We start from the raw sequence: 24,373 nt of genomic DNA, 5'->3' as shown, positions 1-24,373 counted from the left end.
TTTTCAGCATGGAAAGGACTAATGCGCCCTCTGTACGTTCAGTGATCATAGCTTTTTTGCTATTTGTTTAAAAGCTTTCCGACACGAGTTGGGAAGCTCTATGCGTGTGGAAAGATCAGGTTGCAGACTTCATTTTTGGCAAAGTGTCTAGTCTGCCGTGTTTGGATTGACTTTTGCCGCTCCGATGCCGTGCTGCGCTCCTTCTTTGTGGCGGTGCTGGGGAGTCCGGTCGTCCGTGCGCTGCCGTTAGTGAGCCTTTTGCTCGTTCGTCGCAAGGCCGTATGGTGAACTGTCCGAGATTTTGTGCGTTTTCTTCCCGCCGCAGTTTTAATACAAAAACAATTTTGTTAGGTACTTTTTATAATCTTAGGTGCAAAATGTTGGCACTGGCGATGCTGCTTAAGACAAAAAGAAATTGAAGGAAATCAGGCTTTTTTGGTGTTTGTGAAAAGGATGGGCTAAACACGCCACAATGGGGAAGGATTCTAAGCCTTACCTAACCCTAAACTGTCAACCGTAAACCATTAACAGTACTCCGACGCTAACTGTAACTGGGCCTCTTCAAAGCCATGAGCTTAACCCGCCCCTAACCCAAGCTCTATCACCAAACCTTTCCATGCTTAAACGTTTCTAACCGCTAACTTTGGAAAGGTGGTTTAATTAGAAAGATTGGATTTGTGGAAAAGATATATTTGCTTTCAAAGGAAACAGCATCAGGCAACTTGGTATTTGTGAAGCCGATGGGTTCAGCACGCCACGATTGGAAAAAAGAGTAGTAATCAGATTCCATCCCGAAGCCTTACCCCTAACCTTGTAACGCAGCCCAAAGAATGTGTGCCAGGAACTTCTGGTGGCTGCAGCAGAAGGGGAAGTTGCGGACCCCCGTAGGTAAGCGGTGGGGGAGTTACAATCTTCAGCTTTTCTTTTCTTAACGCAAACAACATTGTTTCAAAGAAGCAACCTCGCGCCCCAGTCACTAAGACTGCTGGAAGGTTTGTTTGAGCTGCCGCCTCATTTGAATACCCATGATGCACCGAGAAACGCCCCGCCTTATTGTTAGTTTAATAAGACTTTAAAACAGCCCAATATTAAATAGTTCCAATCCCTTTGCAATTGTGTTTTGCATGTGTTAAAGGTTCCAATGATCAGGCAAGAGCTGGGTGGGATTAATTAAACACACCTTAACCTCGAGGAGCACTGCCTGTGGCCGGGCCGTTGCCCTGCGGCATGCTTGGGTATACTCTGGTTTCTCTTCAGACCGAATAAATCTTTCGCCTTTTACTAAAGATTTCTGTGGGGAGGAACGACCATGAGTCTTAATCAATTTTTTGATGCCTGGCGTTTGCTGGGCTTCTTTGCTGTTGTTAACGATAGATCAAAAAGATTGCTTGCTTTAGTCGCAAGCTTCGTTCTGGCTAAGGGCTGCGTCGCATCCAGAAGCGCAAAATATCCTGCCTGTGTCATGCTATGTACTGTTTGGGGTTGTAGAAATGCTTTAACGAGGCAGAGTTAGACCACGCCCTCCAGGCTGTATGCAAATAAGCCTGTACATATGCTTTCAAGCATATTCCCAATTGTTCTTTATGATAATAAACAAACCAAAAAAAAAAAACAACTGTCCTTAAATGTTTAACATTGAGATCTCTGTTCCTCACATGTGCAGTTGTATTATTCATTTCCTCAAATATCAATAGTGAAACATCTGGAAAAAGTACTCACCACACGCTTAAGGGGCCGGTTTTCAGCATGGAAAGGACTAATGCGCCCTCCGTACGTTCAGTGATCATAGCTTTTTTGCTATTTGTTTGAAAGCTTTCCGACACGAGTTGGGAAGCTCTATGCGTGTGGAAAGATCAGGTTGCAGACTTCATTTTTGGCAAAGTGTCTAGTCTGCCGTGTTTGGATTGACTTTTGCCGCTCCGATGCCGTGCTGCGCTCCTTCTTTGTGGCGGTGCTGGGGAGTCCGGTCGTCCGTGCGCTGCCGTTAGTGAGCCCTTTGCTCGTTCGTCGCAAGGCCGTATGGTGAACTGTCTGAGATTTTGTGCGTTTTCTTCCCGCCGCAGTTTTAATACAAAAACAATTTTGTTAGGTACTTTTTATAATCTTAGGTGCAAAATGTTGGCACTGGCGATGCTGCTTAAGACAAAAAGAAATTGAAGGAAATCAGGCTTTTTTGGTGTTTGTGAAAAGGATGGGCTAAACACGCCACAATGGGGAAGGATTCTAAGCCTTACCTAACCCTAAACTGTCAACCGTAAACCATTAACAGTACTCCGACGCTAACTGTAACTGGGCCTCTTCAAAGCCATGAGCTTAACCCGCCCCTAACCCAAGCTCTATCACCAAACCTTTCCATGCTTAAACGTTTCTAACCGCTAACTTTGGAAAGGTGGTTTAATTAGAAAGATTGGATTTGTGGAAAATATATATTTGCTTTCAAAGGAAACAGCATCAGGCAACTTGGTATTTGTGAAGCCGATGGGTTCAGCACGCCACGATTGGAAAAAAGAGTAGTAATCAGATTCCATCCCGAAGCCTTACCCCTAACCTTGTAACGCAGCCCAAAGAATGTGTGCCAGGAACTTCTGGTGGCTGCAGCAGAAGGGGAGGTTGCGGACCCCCATAGGTAAGCGGTGGGGGAGTTACAATCTTCAGCTTTTCTTTTCTTAACGCAAACAACATTGTTTCAAAGAAGCAACCTCGCGCCCCAGTCACTAAGACTGCTGGAAGGTTTGTTTGAGCTGCCGCCTCATTTGAATACCCATGATGCACCGAGAAACGCCCCGCCTTATTGTTAGTTTAATAAGACTTTAAAACAGCCCAATATTAAATAGTTCCAATCCCTTTGCAATTGTGTTTTGCATGTGTTAAAGGTTCCAATGATCAGGCAAGAGCTGGGTGGGATTAATTAAACACACCTTAACCTCGAGGAGCACTGCCTGTGGCCGGGCCGTTGCCCTGCGGCATGCTTGGGTATACTCTGGTTTCTCTTCAGACCGAATAAATCTTTCGCCTTTTACTAAAGATTTCCGTGGGGAGGAACGACCATGAGTCTTAATCAATTTTTTGATGCCTGGCGTTTGCTGGGCTTCTTTGCTGTTGTTAACGATAGATCAAAAAGATTGCTTGCTTTAGTCGCAAGCTTCGTCCTGGCTAAGGGCTGCGTCGCATCCAGAAGCGCAAAATATCCTGCCTGTGTCATGCTATGTACTGTTTGGGGTTGTAGAAATGCTTTAACGAGGCAGTTAGACCACGCCCTCCAGGCTGTATGCAAATAAGCCTGTACATATGCTTTCAAGCATATTCCCAATTGTTCTTTATGATAATAAACAAACCAAAAAAAAAAACAACTGTCCTTAAATGTTTAACATTGAGATCTCTGTTCCTCACATGTGCAGTTGTATTATTCATTTCCTCAAATATCAATAGTGAAACATCTGGAAGAAGTACTCACCACACGCTTAAGGGGCCGGTTTTCAGCATGGAAAGGACTAATGCGCCCTCTGTACGTTCAGTGATCATAGATTTTTTGCTATTTGTTTAAAAGCTTTCCGACACGAGTTGGGAAGCTCTATGCGTGTGGAAAGATCAGGTTGCAGACTTCATTTTTGGCAAAGTGTCTAGTCTGCCGTGTTTGGATTGACTTTTGCCGCTCCGATGCCGTGCTGCGCTCCTTCTTTGTGGCGGTGCTGGGGAGTCCGGTCGTCCGTGCGCTGCCCTTAGTGAGCCTTTTGCTCGTTCGTCGCAAGGCCGTATGGTGAACTGTCCGAGATTTTGTGCGTTTTCTTCCCGCCGCAGTTTTAATACAAAAACAATTTTGTTAGGTACTTTTTATAATCTTAGGTGCAAAATGTTGGCACTGGCGATGCTGCTTAAGACAAAAAGAAATTGAAGGAAATCAGGCTTTTTTGGTGTTTGTGAAAAGGATGGGCTAAACACGCCACAATGGGGAAGGATTCTAAGCCTTACCTAACCCTAAACTGTCAACCGTAAACCATTAACAGTACTCCGACGCTAACTGTAACTGGGCCTCTTCAAAGCCATGAGCTTAACCCGCCCCTAACCCAAGCTCTATCACCAAACCTTTCCATGCTTAAACGTTTCTAACCGCTAACTTTGGAAAGGTGGTTTAATTAGAAAGATTGGATTTGTGGAAAAGATATATTTGCTTTCAAAGGAAACAGCATCAGGCAACTTGGTATTTGTGAAGCCGATGGGTTCAGCACGCCACGATTGGAAAAAAGAGTAGTAATCAGATTCCATCCCGAAGCCTTACCCCTAACCTTGTAACACAGCCCAAAGAATGTGTGCCAGGAACTTCTGATGGCTGCAGCAGAAGGGGAAGTTGCGGACCCCCGTAGGTAAGCGGTGGGGGAGTTACAATCTTCAGCTTTTCTTTTCTTAACGCAAACAACATTGTTTCAAAGAAGCAACCTCGCGCCCCAGTCACTAAGACTGCTGGAAGGTTTGTTTGAGCTGCCGCCTCATTTGAATACCCATGATGCACCGAGAAACGCCCCGCCTTATTGTTAGTTTAATAAGACTTTAAAACAGCCCAATATTAAATAGTTCCAATCCCTTTGCAATTGTGTTTTGCATGTGTTAAAGGTTCCAATGATCAGGCAAGAGCTGGGTGGGATTCATTAAACACACCTTAACCTCGAGGAGCACTGCCTGTGGCCGGGCCGTTGCCCTGCGGCATGCTTGGGTATACTCTGGTTTCTCTTCAGACCGAATAAACTTTGCGGCTTGTTTGGGTTGTGGAGGAACTAAACTGAGACTTGTAGGTCTCTGCTTCAGGCGGATTTCGGCCCTCGGCCTTCTTTCGTTGTCATCCTAGGGTGTCTTAAGCAAGATGCTGCTATAGGGGGTCCCGATAGAGTCTGTTGTAGAGACTGGGTTTTAGTACCAAGGCAAGGTAGAATGCCAGCGACCATCAAGTTTCCTTCCGTGAAGGAAGGAAGACTTCGCAATTCGTTTCGTATCGAGGTTCCTGATGCAGACCGGGAGGAGAAGAACTTGAAGTTCGTCGTGGAGGTCGTGTTGAAGACGGTTCTTGGAGTCCAGTATGCAGACATCTTTTGCTTGCAAGATCCGGTGAAGGGGATTTTTACAGTCACGCTGGACTCTATTGGAAAATGTCATCAGTTTTTCAAGACCTTGAAAGATCACATCAGCGATCCACGATTAGACGGCCTCGTTTTTATTATGTTATACGGAGGTGAGGAAATTCCTATTACGGTCCATATGTTTAATCCGTTTGTTCCGGAAGAAGCTGTGACTATGTGGCTTATGCGGTTTTGTACCTCTGTTACTGGAGCAAAGAGAGTCACTAATGACTTTGGAATCTGGACTGGCAAACGTAGATTTTTTGTCAAATTTAAAGAACACCCAGAGGGAATTGGAGGGATTATGCATCCTCCTTCCAGTTTTTCCATAGGAAGCCATCGGGGTTATTGTTTTTATCCAGGGATGCCCTTTGTATGTAGGAGATGTGGAGGTTACGGCCACACCCAGGCGAAATGTACAGCCGACCCCCGCCCTTTGTGTAGGAATTGTGGTCAGAGGGGTCACTTAACACCAGACTGTGATAAACCTACAATGTGCAACGGGTGTGGCCAGGCTGGTCACATGTACCGTGACTGCCCCACAAAGCCTCGGCAGTCGTGGGCTGCCTTGGTTGCAGGCGGGCCTGGGGCAAGGGTGCCTGCTGAAGCTCCTGTGGTTATCCCACCTACTTTGACTCGTGCTATGCGGCCCTCAGAAGACCCACTGGCTAAAAAAAGTGGGGGTCTGGAACAGCGAGGGGCTAAAAGACGGAAGGTTGCTGCTTTGGGTCCAACGGATCCCTCCCTGGCAGAGGGACCCGCGGATCCTAATGTTTCTTTAAGTCCCGCTTTAGGTCCGTTTCTAGAGACTGCTGTTCCTGAAAGCGTGGAGTCTGAGTCTCGGGAAGTCCGATCCTCCTCTCCAGCAGAGATTGTTTCATCGTCCATGGCGGCTGCTGATCCAGTTCCAGAAAAGACAGACTCTGCTCAGGATGAGAAAGATGTGGTCGGAGAGGTCCTGCCAGTAAGGGAATCTGCCGAGGTATCTGTATCCGACCTTTTCCGTGTGGCCCGGGGGGATGGCACAAAGGGGAGACCCGGAGTGCAGTCTGAACCAGGCCACGACGGTGGATTTCTTGCATCTGCGGAATTAATGTCTGAGCGGAGGATGGAATTTGATCCAGCACCTGGAGGGGCTGTGGAAGATACCTGGTCTGTGGCTGCTGAGCCTGGGAATTTGCCTATTCTTGGGTCCCAGCTGATTATGGACGTCTCAAGTTCAGAGGAGGAATTATCCTTTTTACCATCTATATCGGATACCACGGACTCAGACGGTGGAGGGCTGCATAGGAAGAGTTGTTGATTGCTTTTTCTATGGCAAATATTTCCGTTGCCTCGCTAAATGTGAGGAGTTTAAAAAACCCAGCAAGAAGAGTCGCGTTATTTACGTATTTATTGACTTTGAACATCGATGTGTTTCTTTTACAAGAATGTGGATTATCCCATGGACTATCTTATGGCCATATTAAGAGGGACTGGACCGCGGGTCCCTCTTATTGGTCTGGGTCCAATGAGAACAAGAATGCTGGAGTTGGGATCCTTTTTAAGACTCACGATGTTCTTTTAAATTCTATTACTGAAGTGGCTCCTGGCAGAGCGCTTTTAACGGATGTGGATTTTAAAGGTTTTAACATACGTTTTATAAATGTTTATGCTCCGCCAGATAAAAATGAACGCAGTGCCCTTTTTGATACGGTCTCTCTCTTTGCTACAGGTGCGTCCCCGCTGATTATGGGAGGTGATTTTAATTGCATTCTGTTGGGAGAAGCTAGGCGTGGTGGGGATGCTAATAGGAAGCACGACAAAACCTCTTATCAGCTGAACCATTTTATTACTGATTTCAATTTACGCGACGCTTGGAGGAAAATACACGCTATTGAGCCTGGTTTTACGTGGTCGAGTTCCCAAGTGAGCTCGCGCATTGATTTTATCTTCTCTTCTCCCTGTTTTAATTTGCAAAATGCTGTTTTAGAGGCTAATGTATTTTCTGATCACTGTATGTTGCAAGTTTTTATGAGGGCTCCGGTTGAAGCTAGATCACGCAGGACCTTTTGGAAATTGAACACGCTTTTATTAGAAGACGAGGCCATAAGATTGCAATTTATAAATTGTTATAATCTTTGGCGCGTGCAAAAGGATCCTGCTCAGCCCTTTTTAACATGGTGGGAAGGTATTAAAGGTAAAATTAAGTCCTTTTTTATCAGAGCTGGTAAGAGGAAGCAAAGAGAGAGACAGAAGGTTTTTAAGTGTTTTAATACGCAGTTGCAAACTTTTTATAAGCTACAGGAAGCTGGGGTGGCTGATATTGAGCCATTAATTGTTGCATTAAGGACGGATATCAAGAAGTTTTTAATGGCCAAAGGTAAAAGTATTATTTTTAATTCTCGAGTCCGGCATGTGGAGGAAGGAGAGAAGTGCACTCGGTACTTCTTCCGTCAGCTGGCACGAAAGAAAGAGCTCGTTCCGTCTGTGGACGGCAAAGTAGATATGCACGAGATTTTATCAGTCACCCACGATTTTTATCAGAAGCTTTTTAATGAGAAACGTATAGATCGCTCCGTTTTACCTGTTGTCTTGGGGAATTTGTCTTCTGCATTGGAAGAGGTGGACAAGGCTGGTCTGAGTATGGAAGTCACTCTCATGGAGGTAGATCAAGCTGCTAAGAGTCTTTCCAGAGGCAAATCTCCAGGTGCTGATGGTCTCCCTATTGAGTTTTATAATTGTTTTTGGAGTATTTTTCAGGGCGATCTTTTCAATGTTTTTACTGAAGCTTTGCATGTTTCTGAGCTCCCTCCTTCGTGGAGGGGAGGTGTGATTTCTTTGCTTTTAAAGAAGGGTGAGAAGGACAATTTGGAGAATTGGAGGCCAATCACCCTCCTTAATGTAGATTATAAGATTTTAGCAAAGATTTTAGCAAATAGAATGAAAAGCGTTATTGATAAAATAGTGCATCCTGATCAGGTCTGCGGTGTTCCCGGGAGGGCAATCTGGGAGCACCTGGGAGTTATTAGAGATCTGATCTGGTACCAGCAGGAGAGGAAGCAGAGCTTGGCAATTTTATCACTGGATTTTATGAAAGCTTTTGACAGAGTGTCCCATGACTTCCTTTTTACTGTTTTAAAGGTGATGGGGTTCCCAGATACTTTTATTCGAAACATACAGGTTTTATATCATGGCTCTTTTAGTCAGGTATCAATCAATGGCTTTTTAACTAAAAAGGTGGAACTGTGTTCAGGAGTTAAGCAGGGATGTCCTTTGTCCCCACTCCTTTTTATTTGTGCCATTGAGCCTCTTTTAGCCTCCCTACGAGCAGATAAATTTTTACGGGGTGTCCCTATCCCAGGTGGAGCGGGAGCTCAAGTTAAGGCTCTGGGGTATATGGACGACGTGAGTGTGTATTGCGCAACCCCGGAGTCCGTTAGGAGAGCTATGAAAGTCACAGCAGATTTTTGCCGTGTGTCCGGTTTTAAACTTAATTTACGGAAATGTGACTATTTTATCTTGGGTGATTGGGACTGCAGCCAAATAACTGCGGTCCCGACACAAAGGGACAGTGTTAAGATTTTAGGAATCATTTTTGATAAAAAGAATGACGGACACAAATCATGGGAGCTCGTCATAAATAAACTGAATCAAAAAGTGGCACTGTGGGCATCCCGGCAACTTACAATGGAGGGTAAGATTTTAATTATTAAAGCAATTTTATTACCCATTATGTTATATGTGGCTTTGATTTACCCCCCTACGGAATTTTATGTTAAAAAACTAATACGGATATGTTTTATGTTTTTATGGAATTCCCGCATGGAAAGGTTAAAAAGGGATGTCGTTTGTAAGTTGCCTTGTAATGGCGGAAAAGGGATGCCGGATCTTAAACTGTTCTTATATATCAAGTATTTTGTATTATGTTTTAAGCACTTTAATGATTCCACAACGTTTGCCTGTTTTTTAAGGTACGCAGCAGGATATGTTTTTAGGAAGCACGCTTTTTATTTCTTACCCTTGACTAGGCCTGTCCTTTTATTCCCCCCATGGCAGTATGAGTTTTTAGATAAGATTATTCAGTTATTTCGTCTTCACACCCTCCCTTCCGTGATTTTAAACGACGCAAAGAAAGTAACGACTGCCATTTTACAGGGTGAAGTTATAGAGCGTGTGAGTAATTTGAGTAGCGAGAAGTCACGGACAGTATGGGGTAATGTGTCTGCGCCGTACCTTACACCTTTACAAAGGGATTTGGCGTGGCAGGTGGTTACTGAATGCCTGCCGACCCGGTACTTTCAAAACAGTCGTGGCCTGGTTCCGAGCTCCCTCTGTCCCAGAGCTGGCTGTAGGGGTGTAGAGTCGGTGCAGCATATTTTTTGGACCTGCGCCTTTGCCAGAGGCGTTTGGGACAAGGCTCGGCCTATTTTATGTTGGATTTGTGGCCTTAAAGATCTGACACTTGAGGGCATTTTTTATGGCCTTTTTTCCTGCCCAAGTGGGGAAAAATCCCGGATTTTGTGGCAGAAAATCAACTGTATTAAGGAAGCGCTGTGGAAAGCGAGAAATATTTTACTTTACAGACAAAGTGAGATTTTGATTGTGGACTGTCTTAAACTTGCCATCAGTTTTATGCACATTTACTTTTTATGTGATTGTAAACGAATAGGAAGTCCAAGAGCTATGACACTGTGGAATTTAAAAATGTGGAATTGTATGCTGTCTTATTAACATTTTATGCATTTTAACTGGTTTTGTAGCTAGTTTTTAATGCTTTTATGTTATGTATTTATTTTAGGCTTTTTGTCCATTGTGTTTGTTTTATTCGTGTTCTTTTAATGTAACCCACTGCGTTTAATTGTAAAGTTGCATTATGATAATAAAAGAGCCTTTTACTAAAGATTTCCGTGGGGAGGAACGACCATGAGTCTTAATCAATTTTTTGATGCCTGGCGTTTGCTGGGCTTCTTTGCTGTTGTTAACGATAGATCAAAAAGATTGCTTGCTTTAGTCGCAAGCTGAGTCCTGGCTAAGGGCTGCGTCGCATCCAGAAGCGCAAAATATCCTGCCTGTGTCATGCTATGTACTGTTTGGGGTTGTAGAAATGCTTTAACGAGGCAGAGGTAGACCACGCCCTCCAGACTGTATGCAAATAAGCCTGTACATATGCTTTCAAGCATATTCCCAATTGTTCTCTATGATAATAAACAAACCAAAAAAAAAAAAACAACTGTCCTTAAATGTTTAACATTGAGATCTCTGTTCCTCACATGTGCAGTCGTATTATTCATTTCCTCAAATATCAATAGTGAAACATCTGGAAAAAGTACTCACCACACGCTTAAGGGGCCGGTTTTCAGCATGGAAAGGACTAATGCGCCTGCTGTATGTTCAGTGATCATAGCTTTTTTGCTATTTGTTTAAAAGCTTTCCGACACGAGTTGGGAAGCTCTATGCGTGTGGAAAGATCAGGTTGCAGACTTCATTTTTGGCAAAATGTCTAGTCTGCCGTGTTTGGATTGACTTTTGCCGCTCCGATGCCGCGCTGCGCTCCTTCTTTGTGGCGGTGCTGGGGAGTCCGGTCGTCCGTGCGCTGCCGTTAGTGAGCCTTTTGCTCGTTCGTCGCAAGGCCGTATGGTGAACTGTCCGAGATTTTGTGCGTTTTCTTCCCGCCGCAGTTTCAATACAAAAACAATTTTGTTAGGTACTTTTTATAATCTTAGGTGCAAAATGTTGGCACTGGCGATGCTGCTTAAGACAAAAAGAAATTGAAGGAAATCAGGCTTTTTTGGTGTTTGTGAAAAGGATGGGCTAAACACGCCACAATGGGGAAGGATTCTAAGCCTTACCTAACCCTAAACTGTCAACCGTAAACCATTAACAGTACTCCGACGCTAACTGTAACTGGGCCTCTTCAAAGCCATGAGCTTAACCCGCCCCTAACCCAAGCTCTATCACCAAACCTTTCCATGCTTAAACGTTTCTAACCGCTAACTTTGGAAAGGTGGTTTAATTAGAAAGATTGGATTTGTGGAAAAGATATATTTGCTTTCAAAGGAAACAGCATCAGGCAACTTGGTATTTGTGAAGCCGATGGGTTCAGCACGCCACGATTGGAAAAAAGAGTAGTAATCAGATTCCATCCCGAAGCCTTACCCCTAACCTTGTAACACAGCCCAAAGAATGTGTGCCAGGAACTTCTGGTGGCTGCAACAGAAGGGGAAGTTGCGGACCCCCGTAGGTAAGCGGTGGGGGAGTTACAATCTTCAGCTTTTCTTTTCTTAACGCAAACAACATTGTTTCAAAGAAGCAACCTCGCGCCCCAGTCACTAAGACTGCTGGAAGGTTTGTTTGAGCTGCCGCCTCATTTGAATACCCATGATGCACCGAGAAACGCCCCGCCTTATTGTTAGTTTAATAAGACTTTAAAACAGCCCAATATTAAATAGTTCCAATCCCTTTGCAATTGTGTTTTGCATGTGTTAAAGGTTCCAATGATCAGGCAAGAGCTGGGTGGGATTAATTAAACACACCTTAACCTCGAGGAGCACTGCCTGTGGCCGGGCCGTTGCCCTGCGGCATGCTTGGGTATACTCTGGTTTCTCTTCAGACCGAATAAATCTTTCGCCTTTTACTAAAGATTTCCGTGGGGAGGAACGACCATGAGTCTTAATCGATTTTTTGATGCCTGGCGTTTGCTGGGCTTCTTTGCTGTTATTAACGATAGATCAAAAAGATTGCTTGCTTTAGTCGCAAGCTTCGTCCTGGCTAAGGGCTGCGTTGCATCCAGAAGCGCAAAATATCCTGCCTGTGTCATGCTATGTACTGTTTGGGGTTGTAGAAATGCTTTAACGAGGCAGAGGTAGACCACGCCCTCCAGACTGTATGCAAATAAGCCTGTACATATGCTTTCAAGCATATTCCCAATTGTTCTTTATGATAATAAACCCCAAAAAAAAAACAACTGTCCTTAAATGTTTAACATTGAGATCTCTGTTCCTCACATGTGCAGTTGTATTATTCATTTCCTCAAATATCAATAGTGAAACATCTGGAAAAAGTACTCACCACACGCTTAAGGGGCCGGTTTTCAGCATGGAAAGGACTAATGCGCCCTCTGTACGTTCAGTGATCATAGCTTTTTTGCTATTTGTTTAAAAGCTTTACGACACGAGTTGGGAAGCTCTATGCGTGTGGAAAGATCAGGTTGCAGACTTCATTTTTGGCAAAGTGTCTAGTCTGCCGTGTTTGGATTGACTTTTGCCGCTCCTATGCCGTGCTGCGCTCCTTCTTTGTGGCGGTGCTGGGGAGTCCGGTCGTCCGTGCGCTGCCGTTAGTGAGCCTTTTGCTCGTTCGTCGCAAGGCCGTATGGTGAACTGTCCGAGATTTTGTGCGTTTTCTTCCCGCCGCAGTTTTAATACAAAAACAATTTTGTTAGGTACTTTTTATAATCTTAGGTGCAAAATGTTGGCACTGGCGATGCTGCTTAAGACAAAAAGAAATTGAAGGAAATCAGGCTTTTTTGGTGTTTGTGAAAAGGATGGGCTAAACACGCCACAATGGGGAAGGATTCTAAGCCTTACCTAACCCTAAACTGTCAACCGTAAACCATTAACAGTACTCCGACGCTAACTGTAACTGGGCCTCTTCAAAGCCATGAGCTTAACCCGCCCCTAACCCAAGCTCTATCACCAAACCTTTCCATGCTTAAACGTTTCTAACCGCTAACTTTGGAAAGGTGGTTTAATTAGAAAGATTGGATTTGTGGAAAAGATATATTTGCTTTCAAAGGAAACAGCATCAGGCAACTTGGTATTTGTGAAGCCGATGGGTTCAGCACGCCACGATTGGAAAAAAGAGTAGTAATCAGATTCCATCCCGAAGCCTTACCCCTAACCTTGTAACACAGCCCAAAGAATGTGTGCCAGGAACTTTTGGTGGCTGCAGCAGAAGGGGAAGTTGCGGACCCCCGTAGGTAAGCGGTGGGGGAGTTACAATCTTCAGCTTTTCTTTTCTTAACGCAAACAACATTGTTTCAAAGAAGCAACCTCGCGCCCCAGTCACTAAGACTGCTGGAAGGTTTGTTTGAGCTGCTGCCTCATTTGAATACCCATGATGCACCGAGAAACGCCCCGCCTTATTGTTAGTTTAATAAGACTTTAAAACAGCCCAATATTAAATAGTTCCAATCCCTTTGCAATTGTGTTTTGCATGTGTTAAAGGTTCCAATGATCAGGCAAGAGCTGGGTGGGATTAATTAAACACACCTTAACCTCGAGGAGCACTGCCTGTGGCCGGGCCGTTGCCCTGCGGCATGCTTGGGTATACTCTGGTTTCTCTTCAGACCGAATAAATCTTTCGCCTTTTACTAAAGATTTCCGTGGGGAGGAACGACCATGAGTCTTAATCAATTTTTTGATGCCTGGCGTTTGCTGGGCTTCTTTGCTGTTGTTAACGATAGATCAAAAAGATTGCTTGCTTTAGTCGCAAGCTTCGTCCTGGCTAAGGGCTGCGTCGCATCCAGAAGCGCAAAATATCCTGCCTGTGTCATGCTATGTACTGTTTGGGGTTGTAGAAATGCTTTAACGAGGCAGAGGTAGACCACGCCCTCCAGACTGTATGCAAATAAGCCTGTACATATGCTTTCAAGCATATTCCCAATTGTTCTTTATGATAATAAACAAACCAAAAAAAAAAAACAACTGTCCTTAAATGTTTAACATTGAGATCTCTGTTCCTCACATGTGCAGTTGTATTATTCATTTCCTCAAATATCAATAGTGAAACATCTGGAAAAAGTACTCACCACACGCTTAAGGGGCCGGTTTTCAGCATGGAAAGGACTAATGCGCCCGCTGTACGTTCAGTGATCATAGCTTTTTTGCTATTTGTTTAAAAGCTTTCCGACACGAGTTGGGAAGCTCTATGCGTGTGGAAAGATCAGGTTGCAGACTTCGTTTTTGGCAAAATGTCTAGTCTGCCGTGTTTGGATTGACTTTTGCCGCTCCGATGCCGTGCTGCGCTCCTTCTTTGTGGCGGTGCTGGGGAGTCCGGTCGTCCGTGCGCTGCCGTTAGTGAGCCTTTTGCTCGTTCGTCGCAAGGCCGTATGATGAACTGTCCGAGATTTTGTGCGTTTTCTTCCCGCCGCAGTTTTAATACAAAAACAATTTTGTTAGGTACTTTTTATAATCTTAGGTGCAAAATGTTGGCACTGGCGATGCTGCTTAAGACAAAAAGAAATTGAAGGAAATCAGGCTTTTTTGGTGTTTGTGAAAAGGATGGGCTAAACACGCCACAATGGGGAAGGATTCTAAGCCTTACCTAACCCTAAACTGTCAACCGTAAACCATTAACAGTACTCCGACGCTAACTGTAACTGGGCCTCTTCAAAGCCATGAGCTTAACCCGCCCCTAACCCAAGCTCTATCACCAAACCTTTCCATGCTTAAACGTTTCTAACCGCTAACTTTGGAAAGGTGGTTTAATAAGAAAGATTGGATTTGTGGAAAAGATATATTTGCTTTCAAAGGAAACAGCATCAGGCAACTTGGTATTTGTGAAGCCGATGGGTTCAGCACGCCACGATTGGAAAAAAGAGTAGTAATCAGATTCCATCCCGAAGCCTTACCCCTAACCTTGTAACGCAGCCCAAAGAATGTGTGCCAGGAACTTCTGGTGGCTGCAGCAGAAGGGGAAGTTGCGGACCCCCGTAGGTAAGCGGTGGGGGAGTTACAATCTTCAGCTTTTCTTTTCTTAACGCAAACAACATTGTTTCAAAGAAGCAACCTCGCGCCCCAGTCACTAAGACTGCTGGAAGGTTTGTTTGAGCTGCCGCCTCATTTGAATACCCATGATGCACCGAGAAACGCCCCGCCTTATTGTTAGTTTAATAAGACTTTAAAACAGCCCAATATTAAATAGTTCCAATCCCTTTGCAATTGTGTTTTGCATGTGTTAAAGGTTCCAATGATCAGGCAAGAGCTGGGTGGGATTAATTAAACACACCTTAACCTCGAGGAGCACTGCCTGTGGCCGGGCCGTTGCCCTGCGGCATGCTTGGGTATACTCTGGTTTCTCTTCGGACTGAATAAATCTTTCGCCTTTTACTAAAGATTTCCGTGGGGAGGAACGACCATGAGTCTTAATCAATTTTTTGATGCCTGGCGTTTGCTGGGCTTCTTTGCTGTTGTTAACGATAGATCAAAAAGATTGCTTGCTTTAGTCGCAAGCTTCGTCCTGGCTAAGGGCTGCGTCGCATCCAGAAGCGCAAAATATCCTGCCTGTGTCATGCTATGTACTGTTTGGGGTTGTAGAAATGCTTTAACGAGGCAGAGTTAGACCACGCCCTCCAGGCTGTATGCAAATAAGCCTGTACATATGCTTTCAAGCATATTCCCAATTGTTCTTTATGATAATAAACAAACCAAAAAAAAAAAACAACTGTCCTTAAATGTTTAACATTGAGATCTCTGTTCCTCACATGTGCAGTTGTATTATTCATTTCCTCAAATATCAATAGTGAAACATCTGGAAAAAGTACTCACCACACGCTTAAGGGGCCGGTTTTCAGCATGGAAAGGACTAATGCGCCCTCTGTACGTTCAGTGATCATAGCTTTTTTGCTATTTGTTTAAAAGCTTTCCGACACGAGTTGGGAAGCTCTATGCGTGTGGAAAGATCAGGTTGCAGACTTCATTTTTGGCAAAGTGTCTAGTCTGCCGTGTTTGGATTGACTTTTGCCGCTCCGATGCCGTGCTGTGCTCCTTCTTTGTGGCGGTGCTGGGGAGTCCGGTCGTCCGTGCGCTGCCCTTAGTGAGCCTTTTGCTCGTTCGTCGCAAGGCCGTATGGTGAACTGTCCGAGATTTTGTGCGTTTTCTTCCCGCCGCAGTTTTAATACAAAAACAATTTTGTTAGGTACTTTTTATAATCTTAGGTGCAAAATGTTGGCACTGGCGATGCTGCTTAAGACAAAAAGAAATTGAAGGAAATCAGGCTTTTTTGGTGTTTGTGAAAAGGATGGGCTAAACACGCCACAATGGGGAAGGATTCTAAGCCTTACCTAACCCTAAACTGTCAACCGTAAACCATTAACAGTACTCCGACGCTAACTGTAACTGGGCCTCTTCAAAGCCATGAGCTTAACCCGCCCCTAACCCAAGCTCTATCACCAAACCTTTCCATGCTTAAACGTTTCTAACCGCTAACTTTGGAAAGGTGGTTTAATTAGAAAGATTGGATTTGTGGAAAAGATATATTTGCTTTCAAAGGAAACAGCATCAGGCAACTTGGTATTTGTGAAGCCGATGGGTTCAGCACGCCACGATTGGAAAAAAGAGTAGTAATCAGATTCCATCCCGAAGCCTTACCCCTAACCTTGTAACACAGCCCAAAGAATGTGTGCCAGGAACTTCTGATGGCTGCAGCAGAAGGGGAAGTTGCGGACCCCCGTAGGTAAGCGGTGGGGGAGTTACAATCTTCAGCTTTTCTTTTCTTAACGCAAACAACATTGTTTCAAAGAAGCAACCTCGCGCCCCAGTCACTAAGACTGCTGGAAGGTTTGTTTGAGCTGCCGCCTCATTTGAATACCCATGATGCACCGAGAAACGCCCCGCCTTGTTGTTAGTTTAATAAGACTTTAAAACAGCCCAATATTAAATAGTTCCAATCCCTTTGCAATTGTGTTTTGCATGTGTTAAAGGTTCCAATGATCAGGCAAGAGCTGGGTGGGATTCATTAAACACACCTTAACCTCGAGGAGCACTGCCTGTGGCCGGGCCGTTGCCCTGCGGCATGCTTGGGTATACTCTGGTTTCTCTTCAGACCGAATAAATCTTTCGCCTTTTACTAAAGATTTCCGTGGGGAGGAACGACCATGAGTCTTAATCAATTTTTTGATGCCTGGCGTTTGCTGGGCTTCTTTGCTGTTGTTAACGATAGATCAAAAAGATTGCTTGCTTTAGTCGCAAGCTTCGTCCTGGCTAAGGGCTGCGTCGCATCCAGAAGCGCAAAATATCCTGCCTGTGTCATGCTATGTACTGTTTGGGGTTGTAGAAATGCTTTAACGAGGCAGAGTTAGACCACGCCCTCCAGACTGTATGCAAATAAGCCTGTACATATGCTTTCAAGCATATTCCCAATTGTTCTTTATGATAATAAACAAACCAAAAAAAAAAAAACAACTGTCCTTAAATGTTTAACATTGAGATCTCTGTTCCTCACATGTGCAGTTGTATTATTCATTTCCTCAAATATCAATAGTGAAACATCTGGAAAAAGTACTCACCACACGCTTAAGGGGCCGGTTTTCAGCATGGAAAGGACTAATGCGCCCTCTGTACGTTCAGTGATCATAGCTTTTTTGCTATTTGTTTAAAAGCTTTCCGACACGAGTTGGGAAGCTCTATGCGTGTGGAAAGATCAGGTTGCAGACTTCATTTTTGGCAAAGTGTCTAGTCTGCCGTGTTTGGATTGACTTTTGCCGCTCCGATGCCGTGCTGCGCTCCTTCTTTGTGGCGGTGCTGGGGAGTCCGGTCGTCCGTGCGCTGCCGTTAGTGAGCCTTTTGCTCGTTCGTCGCAAGGCCGTATGGTGAACTGTCCGAGATTTTGTGCGTTTTCTTCCCGCCGCAGTTTTAATACAAAAACAATTTTGTTAGGTACTTTTTATAATCTTAGGTGCAAAATGTTGGCACTGGCGATGCTGCTTAAGACAAAAAGAAATTGAAGGAAATCAGGCTTTTTTGGTGTTTGTGAAAAGGATGGGCTAAACACGCCACAATGGGGAAGGATTCTAAGCCTTACCTAACCCTAAACTGTCAACCGTAAACCATTAACAGTACTCCGACGCTAACTGTAACTGGGCCTCTTCAAAGCCATGAGCTTAACCCGCCCCTAACCCAAGCTCTATCACCAAACCTTTCCATGCTTAAACGTTTCTAACCGCTAACTTTGGAAAGGTGGTTTAATTAGAAAGATTGGATTTGTGGAAAAGATATATTTGCTTTCAAAGGAAACAGCATCAGGCAACTTGGTATTTGTGAAGCCGATGGGTTCAGCACGCCACGATTGGAAAAAAGAGTAGTAATCAGATTCCATCCCGAAGCCTTACCCCTAACCTTGTAACGCAGCCCAAAGAATGTGTGCCAGGAACTTCTGGTGGCTGCAGCAGAAGGGGAAGTTGCGGACCCCCGTAGGTAAGCGGTGGGGGAGTTACAATCTTCAGCTTTTCTTTTCTTAACGCAAACAACATTGTTTCAAAGAAGCAACCTCGCGCCCCAGTCACTAAGACTGCTGGAAGGTTTGTTTGAGCTGCCGCCTCATTTGAATACCCATGATGCACCGAGAAACGCCCCGCCTTATTGTTAGTTTAATAAGACTTTAAAACAGCCCAATATTAAATAGTTCCAATCCCTTTGCAATTGTGTTTTGCATGTGTTAAAGGTTCCAATGATCAGGCAAGAGCTGGGTGGGATTAATTAAACACACCTTAACCTCGAGGAGCACTGCCTGTGGCCGGGCCGTTGCCCTGCGGCATGCTTGGGTATACTCTGGTTTCTCTTCAGACCGAATAAATCTTTCGCCTTTTACTAAAGATTTCTGTGGGGAGGAACGACCATGAGTCTTAATCAATTTTTTGATGCCTGGCGTTTGCTGGGCTTCTTTGCTGTTGTTAACGATAGATCAAAAAGATTGCTTGCTTTAGTCGCAAGCTTCGTTCTGGCTAAGGGCTGCGTCGCATCCAGAAGCGCAAAATATCCTGCCTGTGTCATGCTATGTACTGTTTGGGGTTGTAGAAATGCTTTAACGAGGCAGAGTTAGACCACGCCCTCCAGGCTGTATGCAAATAAGCCTGTACATATGCTTTCAAGCATATTCCCAATTGTTCTTTATGATAATAAACAAACCAAAAAAAAAAAACAACTGTCCTTAAATGTTTAACATTGAGATCTCTGTTCCTCACATGTGCAGTTGTATTATTCATTTCCTCAAATATCAATAGTGAAACATCTGGAAAAAGTACTCACCACACGCTTAAGGGGCCGGTTTTCAGCATGGAAAGGACTAATGCGCCCTCCGTACGTTCAGTGATCATAGCTTTTTTGCTATTTGTTTGAAAGCTTTCCGACACGAGTTGGGAAGCTCTATGCGTGTGGAAAGATCAGGTTGCAGACTTCATTTTTGGCAAAGTGTCTAGTCTGCCGTGTTTGGATTGACTTTTGCCGCTCCGATGCCGTGCTGCGCTCCTTCTTTGTGGCGGTGCTGGGGAGTCCGGTCGTCCGTGCGCTGCCGTTAGTGAGCCCTTTGCTCGTTCGTCGCAAGGCCGTATGGTGAACTGTCTGAGATTTTGTGCGTTTTCTTCCCGCCGCAGTTTTAATACAAAAACAATTTTGTTAGGTACTTTTTATAATCTTAGGTGCAAAATGTTGGCACTGGCGATGCTGCTTAAGACAAAAAGAAATTGAAGGAAATCAGGCTTTTTTGGTGTTTGTGAAAAGGATGGGCTAAACACGCCACAATGGGGAAGGATTCTAAGCCTTACCTAACCCTAAACTGTCAACCGTAAACCATTAACAGTACTCCGACGCTAACTGTAACTGGGCCTCTTCAAAGCCATGAGCTTAACCCGCCCCTAACCCAAGCTCTATCACCAAACCTTTCCATGCTTAAACGTTTCTAACCGCTAACTTTGGAAAGGTGGTTTAATTAGAAAGATTGGATTTGTGGAAAAGATATATTTGCTTTCAAAGGAAACAGCATCAGGCAACTTGGTATTTGTGAAGCCGATGGGTTCAGCACGCCACGATTGGAAAAAAGAGTAGTAATCAGATTCCATCCCGAAGCCTTACCCCTAACCTTGTAACGCAGCCCAAAGAATGTGTGCCAGGAACTTCTGGTGGCTGCAGCAGAAGGGGAGGTTGCGGACCCCCATAGGTAAGCGGTGGGGGAGTTACAATCTTCAGCTTTTCTTTTCTTAACGCAAACAACATTGTTTCAAAGAAGCAACCTCGCGCCCCAGTCACTAAGACTGCTGGAAGGTTTGTTTGAGCTGCCGCCTCATTTGAATACCCATGATGCACCGAGAAACGCCCCGCCTTATTGTTAGTTTAATAAGACTTTAAAACAGCCCAATATTAAATAGTTCCAATCCCTTTGCAATTGTGTTTTGCATGTGTTAAAGGTTCCAATGATCAGGCAAGAGCTGGGTGGGATTAATTAAACACACCTTAACCTCGAGGAGCACTGCCTGTGGCCGGGCCGTTGCCCTGCGGCATGCTTGGGTATACTCTGGTTTCTCTTCAGACCGAATAAATCTTTCGCCTTTTACTAAAGATTTCCGTGGGGAGGAACGACCATGAGTCTTAATCAATTTTTTGATGCCTGGCGTTTGCTGGGCTTCTTTGCTGTTGTTAACGATAGATCAAAAAGATTGCTTGCTTTAGTCGCAAGCTTCGTCCTGGCTAAGGGCTGCGTCGCATCCAGAAGCGCAAAATATCCTGCCTGTGTCATGCTATGTACTGTTTGGGGTTGTAGAAATGCTTTAACGAGGCAGTTAGACCACGCCCTCCAGGCTGTATGCAAATAAGCCTGTACATATGCTTTCAAGCATATTCCCAATTGTTCTTTATGATAATAAACAAACCAAAAAAAAAAACAACTGTCCTTAAATGTTTAACATTGAGATCTCTGTTCCTCACATGTGCAGTTGTATTATTCATTTCCTCAAATATCAATAGTGAAACATCTGGAAGAAGTACTCACCACACGCTTAAGGGGCCGGTTTTCAGCATGGAAAGGACTAATGCGCCCTCTGTACGTTCAGTGATCATAGATTTTTTGCTATTTGTTTAAAAGCTTTCCGACACGAGTTGGGAAGCTCTATGCGTGTGGAAAGATCAGGTTGCAGACTTCATTTTTGGCAAAGTGTCTAGTCTGCCGTGTTTGGATTGACTTTTGCCGCTCCGATGCCGTGCTGCGCTCCTTCTTTGTGGCGGTGCTGGGGAGTCCGGTCGTCCGTGCGCTGCCCTTAGTGAGCCTTTTGCTCGTTCGTCGCAAGGCCGTATGGTGAACTGTCCGAGATTTTGTGCGTTTTCTTCCCGCCGCAGTTTTAATACAAAAACAATTTTGTTAGGTACTTTTTATAATCTTAGGTGCAAAATGTTGGCACTGGCGATGCTGCTTAAGACAAAAAGAAATTGAAGGAAATCAGGCTTTTTTGGTGTTTGTGAAAAGGATGGGCTAAACACGCCACAATGGGGAAGGATTCTAAGCCTTACCTAACCCTAAACTGTCAACCGTAAACCATTAACAGTACTCCGACGCTAACTGTAACTGGGCCTCTTCAAAGCCATGAGCTTAACCCGCCCCTAACCCAAGCTCTATCACCAAACCTTTCCATGCTTAAACGTTTCTAACCGCTAACTTTGGAAAGGTGGTTTAATTAGAAAGATTGGATTTGTGGAAAAGATATATTTGCTTTCAAAGGAAACAGCATCAGGCAACTTGGTATTTGTGAAGCCGATGGGTTCAGCACGCCACGATTGGAAAAAAGAGTAGTAATCAGATTCCATCCCGAAGCCTTACCCCTAACCTTGTAACGCAGCCCAAAGAATGTGTGCCAGGAACTTCTGGTGGCTGCAGCAGAAGGGGAAGTTGCGGACCCCCGTAGGTAAGCGGTGGGGGAGTTACAATCTTCAGCTTTTCTTTTCTTAACGCAAACAACATTGTTTCAAAGAAGCAACCTCGCGCCCCAGTCACTAAGACTGCTGGAAGGTTTGTTTGAGCTGCCGCCTCATTTGAATACCCATGATGCACCGAGAAACGCCCCGCCTTATTGTTAGTTTAATAAGACTTTAAAACAGCCCAATATTAAATAGTTCCAATCCCTTTGCAATTGTGTTTTGCATGTGTTAAAGGTTCCAATGATCAGGCAAGAGCTGGGTGGGATTAATTAAACACACCTTAACCTCGAGGAGCACTGCCTGTGGCCGGGCCGTTGCCCTGCGGCATGCTTGGGTATATTCTGGTTTCTCTTCAGACCGAATAAATCTTTCGCCTTTTACTAAAGATTTCCGTGGGGAGGAATGACCATGAGTCTTAATCAATTTTTTGATGCCTGGCGTTTGCTGGGCTTCTTTGCTGTTGTTAACGATAGATCAAAAAGATTGCCTGCTTTAGTCGCAAGCTTCGTCCTGGCTAAGGGCTGCGTCGCATCCAGAAGCGCAAAATATCCTGCCTGTGTCATGCTATGTACTGTTTGGGGTTGTAGAAATGCTTTAACGAGGCAGAGTTAGACCACGCCCTCCAGGCTGTATGCAAATAAGCCTGTACATATGCTTTCAAGCATATTCCCAATTGTTCTTTATGATAATAAACAAACCAAAAAAAAAAAACAACTGTCCTTAAATGTTTAACATTGAGATCTCTGTTCCTCACATGTGCAGTTGTATTATTCATTTCCTCAAATATCAATAGTGAAACATCTGGAAAAAGTACTCACCACACGCTTAAGGGGCCGGTTTTCAGCATGGAAAGGACTAATGCGCCCTCTGTACGCTCAGTGATCATAGCTTTTTTGCTATTTGTTTAAAAGCTTTCCGACACGAGTTGGGAAGCTCTATGCGTGTGGAAAGATCAGGTTGCAGACTTCATTTTTGGCAAAGTGTCTAGTCTGCCGTGTTTGGATTGACTTTTGCCGCCCCGATGCCGTGCTGCGCTCCTTCTTTGTGGCGGTGCTGGGGAGTCCGGTCGTCCGTGCGCTGCCGTCAGTGAGCCTTTTGCTCGTTTGTCGCAAGGCCGTATGGTGAACTGTCCGAGATTTTGTGCGTTTTCTTCCTGCCGCAGTTTTAATACAAAAACAATTTTGTTAGGTACTTTTTATAATCTTAGGTGCAAAATGTTGGCACTGGTGATGCTGCTTAAGACAAAAAGAAATTGAAGGAAATCAGGCTTTTTTGGTGTTTGTGAAAAGGATGGGCTAAACACGCCACAATGGGGAAGGATTCTAAGCCTTACCTAACCCTAAACTGTCAACCGTAAACCATTAACAGTACTCCGACGCTAACTGTAACTGGGCCTCTTCAAAGCCATGAGCTTAACCCGCCCCTAACCCAAGCTCTATCACCAAACCTTTCCATGCTTAAACGTTTCTAACCGCTAACTTTGGAAAGGTGGTTTAATAAGAAAGATTGGATTTGTGGAAAAGATATATTTGCTTTCAAAGGAAACAGCATCAGGCAACTTGGTATTTGTGAAGCCGATGGGTTCAGCACGCCACGATTGGAAAAAAGAGTAGTAATCAGATTCCATCCCGAAGCCTTACCCCTAACCTTGTAACGCAGCCCAAAGAATGTGTGCCAGGAACTTCTGGTGGCTGCAGCAGAAGGGGAAGTTGCGGACCCCCGTAGGTAAGCGGTGGGGGAGTTACAATCTTCAGCTTTTCTTTTCTTAACGCAAACAACATTGTTTCAAAGAAGCAACCTCGCGCCCCAGTCACTAAGACTGCTGGAAGGTTTGTTTGAGCTGCCGCCTCATTTGAATACCCATGATGCACCGAGAAACGCCCCGCCTTATTGTTAGTTTAATAAGACTTTAAAACAGCCCAATATTAAATAGTTCCAATCCCTTTGCAATTGTGTTTTGCATGTGTTAAAGGTTCCAATGATCAGGCAAGAGCTGGGTGGGATTAATTAAACACACCTTAACCTCGAGGAGCACTGCCTGTGGCCGGGCCGTTGCCCTGCGGCATGCTTGGGTATATTCTGGTTTCTCTTCAGACCGAATAAATCTTTCGCCTTTTACTAAAGATTTCCGTGGGGAGGAACGACCATGAGTCTTAATCAATTTTTTGATGCCTGGCGTTTGCTGGGCTTCTTTGCTGTTGTTAACGATAGATCAAAAAGATTGCCTGCTTTAGTCGCAAGCTTCGTCCTGGCTAAGGGCTGCGTCGCATCCAGAAGCGCAAAATATCCTGCCTGTGTCATGCTATGTACTGTTTGGGGTTGTAGAAATGCTTTAACGAGGCAGAGTTAGACCACGCCCTCCAGGCTGTATGCAAATAAGCCTGTACATATGCTTTCAAGCATATTCCCAATTGTTCTTTATGATAATAAACAAACCAAAAAAAAAAACAACTGTCCTTAAATGTTTAACATTGAGATCTCTGTTCCTCACATGTGCAGTTGTATTATTCATTTCCTCAAATATCAATAGTGAAACATCTGGAAAAAGTACTCACCACACGCTTAAGGGGCCGGTTTTCAGCATGGAAAGGACTAATGCGCCCTCTG

General features: G+C 44.5%; 10 non-coding genes across 10 annotated transcripts; all 10 read left to right on the top strand.

Moving 5' to 3' along the window:
- The first annotated feature begins 1,237 nt into the window (after positions 1-1,237).
- LOC128488174 (U5 spliceosomal RNA) lies at positions 1,238-1,352 on the top strand. The gene has a single exon (XR_008353609.1). It is a non-coding gene; the product is annotated as a U5 spliceosomal RNA (small nuclear RNA).
- Positions 1,353-2,975: 1,623 nt separating this feature from the next.
- On the top strand, positions 2,976-3,090 carry LOC128488084 (U5 spliceosomal RNA). Its single transcript, XR_008353523.1, has one exon. It is a non-coding gene; the product is annotated as a U5 spliceosomal RNA (small nuclear RNA).
- Positions 3,091-11,680: 8,590 nt separating this feature from the next.
- LOC128488162 (U5 spliceosomal RNA) lies at positions 11,681-11,795 on the top strand. The gene has a single exon (XR_008353598.1). It is a non-coding gene; the product is annotated as a U5 spliceosomal RNA (small nuclear RNA).
- A 1,619-nt stretch (positions 11,796-13,414) lies between these two features.
- LOC128488083 (U5 spliceosomal RNA) lies at positions 13,415-13,529 on the top strand. The gene has a single exon (XR_008353522.1). It is a non-coding gene; the product is annotated as a U5 spliceosomal RNA (small nuclear RNA).
- A 1,623-nt stretch (positions 13,530-15,152) lies between these two features.
- On the top strand, positions 15,153-15,267 carry LOC128488218 (U5 spliceosomal RNA). Its single transcript, XR_008353649.1, has one exon. It is a non-coding gene; the product is annotated as a U5 spliceosomal RNA (small nuclear RNA).
- A 1,623-nt stretch (positions 15,268-16,890) lies between these two features.
- Positions 16,891-17,005, top strand: LOC128488082 (U5 spliceosomal RNA). Its single transcript, XR_008353521.1, has one exon. It is a non-coding gene; the product is annotated as a U5 spliceosomal RNA (small nuclear RNA).
- A 1,624-nt stretch (positions 17,006-18,629) lies between these two features.
- LOC128488173 (U5 spliceosomal RNA) lies at positions 18,630-18,744 on the top strand. Its single transcript, XR_008353608.1, has one exon. It is a non-coding gene; the product is annotated as a U5 spliceosomal RNA (small nuclear RNA).
- Positions 18,745-20,367: 1,623 nt separating this feature from the next.
- On the top strand, positions 20,368-20,482 carry LOC128488081 (U5 spliceosomal RNA). The gene has a single exon (XR_008353520.1). It is a non-coding gene; the product is annotated as a U5 spliceosomal RNA (small nuclear RNA).
- Positions 20,483-22,102: 1,620 nt separating this feature from the next.
- Positions 22,103-22,217, top strand: LOC128488211 (U5 spliceosomal RNA). The gene has a single exon (XR_008353643.1). It is a non-coding gene; the product is annotated as a U5 spliceosomal RNA (small nuclear RNA).
- Positions 22,218-23,840: 1,623 nt separating this feature from the next.
- LOC128488153 (U5 spliceosomal RNA) lies at positions 23,841-23,955 on the top strand. The gene has a single exon (XR_008353589.1). It is a non-coding gene; the product is annotated as a U5 spliceosomal RNA (small nuclear RNA).
- Positions 23,956-24,373: the final 418 nt, after the last annotated feature.

The sequence above is a fragment of the Spea bombifrons genome, chromosome 3 (assembly GCF_027358695.1).
Source record: "Spea bombifrons isolate aSpeBom1 chromosome 3, aSpeBom1.2.pri, whole genome shotgun sequence".
NCBI classification, from domain to species: domain Eukaryota; kingdom Metazoa; phylum Chordata; class Amphibia; order Anura; family Pelobatidae; genus Spea; species Spea bombifrons.
This window is presented reverse-complemented; position numbering and strand designations above follow the sequence as displayed.